The sequence below is a fragment of the Ipomoea triloba genome, chromosome 16 (genome assembly GCF_003576645.1).
Source record: "Ipomoea triloba cultivar NCNSP0323 chromosome 16, ASM357664v1".
NCBI lineage: Eukaryota > Viridiplantae > Streptophyta > Magnoliopsida > Solanales > Convolvulaceae > Ipomoea > Ipomoea triloba.
In genome coordinates, this window is record NC_044931.1 from 7,048,951 (window position 1) to 7,053,926 (window position 4,976).

Consider the following 4,976-nt stretch of genomic DNA (forward strand, 5'->3'; position numbering starts at 1 on the left):
ATCCAACGCACAACGGCCACGACGACGCACCGGACTAGTAAGGCACAAAGAGGATTGAATCGGCGCATGAGTAGGTTCCGGCCCAAGTAAGTCGAACGTAATTGTCGGCCGAAGGCAGGAGCTGAGAGTGCCGTCGACGAGAGACTCGGCGTGCGTGAAAGATCGGTGCGTGGAACTGGCCGCTCGCAGCCACGCCTTTCATGCGTAGGTGCTGCGGGAAACAACAACGGTAGCAATACCGGGCGCTGGTATTCGACATCCAACGCACAACGGCCACGACGACGCACCGGACTAGTAAGGCACAAAGAGGATTGAATCGGCGCATGAGTAGGTTCCGGCCCAAGTAAGTCGAACGTAATTGTCGGCCGAAGGCAGGAGCTGAGAGTGCCGTCGACGAGAGACTCGGCGTGCGTGAAAGATCGGTGCGTGGAACTGGCCGCTCGCAGCCACGCCTTTCATGCGTAGGTGCTGCGGGAAACAACAACGGTAGCAATACCGGGCGCTGGTATTCGACATCCAACGCACAACGGCCACGACGACGCACCGGACTAGTAAGGCACAAAGAGGATTGAATCGGCGCATGAGTAGGTTCCGGCCCAAGTAAGTCGAACGTAATTGTCGGCCGAAGGCAGGAGCTGAGAGTGCCGTCGACGAGAGACTCGGCGTGCGTGAAAGATCGGTGCGTGGAACTGGCCGCTCGCAGCCACGCCTTTCATGCGTAGGTGCTGCGGGAAACAACAACGGTAGCAATACCGGGCGCTGGTATTCGACATCCAACGCACAACGGCCACGACGACGCACCGGACTAGTAAGGCACAAAGAGGATTGAATCGGCGCATGAGTAGGTTCCGGCCCAAGTAAGTCGAACGTAATTGTCGGCCGAAGGCAGGAGCTGAGAGTGCCGTCGACGAGAGACTCGGCGTGCGTGAAAGATCGGTGCGTGGAACTGGCCGCTCGCAGCCACGCCTTTCATGCGTAGGTGCTGCGGGAAACAACAACGGTAGCAATACCGGGCGCTGGTATTCGACATCCAACGCACAACGGCCACGACGACGCACCGGACTAGTAAGGCACAAAGAGGATTGAATCGGCGCATGAGTAGGTTCCGGCCCAAGTAAGTCGAACGTAATTGTCGGCCGAAGGCAGGAGCTGAGAGTGCCGTCGACGAGAGACTCGGCGTGCGTGAAAGATCGGTGCGTGGAACTGGCCGCTCGCAGCCACGCCTTTCATGCGTAGGTGCTGCGGGAAACAACAACGGTAGCAATACCGGGCGCTGGTATTCGACATCCAACGCACAACGGCCACGACGACGCACCGGACTAGTAAGGCACAAAGAGGATTGAATCGGCGCATGAGTAGGTTCCGGCCCAAGTAAGTCGAACGTAATTGTCGGCCGAAGGCAGGAGCTGAGAGTGCCGTCGACGAGAGACTCGGCGTGCGTGAAAGATCGGTGCGTGGAACTGGCCGCTCGCAGCCACGCCTTTCATGCGTAGGTGCTGCGGGAAACAACAACGGTAGCAATACCGGGCGCTGGTATTCGACATCCAACGCACAACGGCCACGACGACGCACCGGACTAGTAAGGCACAAAGAGGATTGAATCGGCGCATGAGTAGGTTCCGGCCCAAGTAAGTCGAACGTAATTGTCGGCCGAAGGCAGGAGCTGAGAGTGCCGTCGACGAGAGACTCGGCGTGCGTGAAAGATCGGTGCGTGGAACTGGCCGCTCGCAGCCACGCCTTTCATGCGTAGGTGCTGCGGGAAACAACAACGGTAGCAATACCGGGCGCTGGTATTCGACATCCAACGCACAACGGCCACGACGACGCACCGGACTAGTAAGGCACAAAGAGGATTGAATCGGCGCATGAGTAGGTTCCGGCCCAAGTAAGTCGAACGTAATTGTCGGCCGAAGGCAGGAGCTGAGAGTGCCGTCGACGAGAGACTCGGCGTGCGTGAAAGATCGGTGCGTGGAACTGGCCGCTCGCAGCCACGCCTTTCATGCGTAGGTGCTGCGGGAAACAACAACGGTAGCAATACCGGGCGCTGGTATTCGACATCCAACGCACAACGGCCACGACGACGCACCGGACTAGTAAGGCACAAAGAGGATTGAATCGGCGCATGAGTAGGTTCCGGCCCAAGTAAGTCGAACGTAATTGTCGGCCGAAGGCAGGAGCTGAGAGTGCCGTCGACGAGAGACTCGGCGTGCGTGAAAGATCGGTGCGTGGAACTGGCCGCTCGCAGCCACGCCTTTCATGCGTAGGTGCTGCGGGAAACAACAACGGTAGCAATACCGGGCGCTGGTATTCGACATCCAACGCACAACGGCCACGACGACGCACCGGACTAGTAAGGCACAAAGAGGATTGAATCGGCGCATGAGTAGGTTCCGGCCCAAGTAAGTCGAACGTAATTGTCGGCCGAAGGCAGGAGCTGAGAGTGCCGTCGACGAGAGACTCGGCGTGCGTGAAAGATCGGTGCGTGGAACTGGCCGCTCGCAGCCACGCCTTTCATGCGTAGGTGCTGCGGGAAACAACAACGGTAGCAATACCGGGCGCTGGTATTCGACATCCAACGCACAACGGCCACGACGACGCACCGGACTAGTAAGGCACAAAGAGGATTGAATCGGCGCATGAGTAGGTTCCGGCCCAAGTAAGTCGAACGTAATTGTCGGCCGAAGGCAGGAGCTGAGAGTGCCGTCGACGAGAGACTCGGCGTGCGTGAAAGATCGGTGCGTGGAACTGGCCGCTCGCAGCCACGCCTTTCATGCGTAGGTGCTGCGGGAAACAACAACGGTAGCAATACCGGGCGCTGGTATTCGACATCCAACGCACAACGGCCACGACGACGCACCGGACTAGTAAGGCACAAAGAGGATTGAATCGGCGCATGAGTAGGTTCCGGCCCAAGTAAGTCGAACGTAATTGTCGGCCGAAGGCAGGAGCTGAGAGTGCCGTCGACGAGAGACTCGGCGTGCGTGAAAGATCGGTGCGTGGAACTGGCCGCTCGCAGCCACGCCTTTCATGCGTAGGTGCTGCGGGAAACAACAACGGTAGCAATACCGGGCGCTGGTATTCGACATCCAACGCACAACGGCCACGACGACGCACCGGACTAGTAAGGCACAAAGAGGATTGAATCGGCGCATGAGTAGGTTCCGGCCCAAGTAAGTCGAACGTAATTGTCGGCCGAAGGCAGGAGCTGAGAGTGCCGTCGACGAGAGACTCGGCGTGCGTGAAAGATCGGTGCGTGGAACTGGCCGCTCGCAGCCACGCCTTTCATGCGTAGGTGCTGCGGGAAACAACAACGGTAGCAATACCGGGCGCTGGTATTCGACATCCAACGCACAACGGCCACGACGACGCACCGGACTAGTAAGGCACAAAGAGGATTGAATCGGCGCATGAGTAGGTTCCGGCCCAAGTAAGTCGAACGTAATTGTCGGCCGAAGGCAGGAGCTGAGAGTGCCGTCGACGAGAGACTCGGCGTGCGTGAAAGATCGGTGCGTGGAACTGGCCGCTCGCAGCCACGCCTTTCATGCGTAGGTGCTGCGGGAAACAACAACGGTAGCAATACCGGGCGCTGGTATTCGACATCCAACGCACAACGGCCACGACGACGCACCGGACTAGTAAGGCACAAAGAGGATTGAATCGGCGCATGAGTAGGTTCCGGCCCAAGTAAGTCGAACGTAATTGTCGGCCGAAGGCAGGAGCTGAGAGTGCCGTCGACGAGAGACTCGGCGTGCGTGAAAGATCGGTGCGTGGAACTGGCCGCTCGCAGCCACGCCTTTCATGCGTAGGTGCTGCGGGAAACAACAACGGTAGCAATACCGGGCGCTGGTATTCGACATCCAACGCACAACGGCCACGACGACGCACCGGACTAGTAAGGCACAAAGAGGATTGAATCGGCGCATGAGTAGGTTCCGGCCCAAGTAAGTCGAACGTAATTGTCGGCCGAAGGCAGGAGCTGAGAGTGCCGTCGACGAGAGACTCGGCGTGCGTGAAAGATCGGTGCGTGGAACTGGCCGCTCGCAGCCACGCCTTTCATGCGTAGGTGCTGCGGGAAACAACAACGGTAGCAATACCGGGCGCTGGTATTCGACATCCAACGCACAACGGCCACGACGACGCACCGGACTAGTAAGGCACAAAGAGGATTGAATCGGCGCATGAGTAGGTTCCGGCCCAAGTAAGTCGAACGTAATTGTCGGCCGAAGGCAGGAGCTGAGAGTGCCGTCGACGAGAGACTCGGCGTGCGTGAAAGATCGGTGCGTGGAACTGGCCGCTCGCAGCCACGCCTTTCATGCGTAGGTGCTGCGGGAAACAACAACGGTAGCAATACCGGGCGCTGGTATTCGACATCCAACGCACAACGGCCACGACGACGCACCGGACTAGTAAGGCACAAAGAGGATTGAATCGGCGCATGAGTAGGTTCCGGCCCAAGTAAGTCGAACGTAATTGTCGGCCGAAGGCAGGAGCTGAGAGTGCCGTCGACGAGAGACTCGGCGTGCGTGAAAGATCGGTGCGTGGAACTGGCCGCTCGCAGCCACGCCTTTCATGCGTAGGTGCTGCGGGAAACAACAACGGTAGCAATACCGGGCGCTGGTATTCGACATCCAACGCACAACGGCCACGACGACGCACCGGACTAGTAAGGCACAAAGAGGATTGAATCGGCGCATGAGTAGGTTCCGGCCCAAGTAAGTCGAACGTAATTGTCGGCCGAAGGCAGGAGCTGAGAGTGCCGTCGACGAGAGACTCGGCGTGCGTGAAAGATCGGTGCGTGGAACTGGCCGCTCGCAGCCACGCCTTTCATGCGTAGGTGCTGCGGGAAACAACAACGGTAGCAATACCGGGCGCTGGTATTCGACATCCAACGCACAACGGCCACGACGACGCACCGGACTAGTAAGGCACAAAGAGGATTGAATCGGCGCATGAGTAGGTTCCGGCCCAAGTAAGTC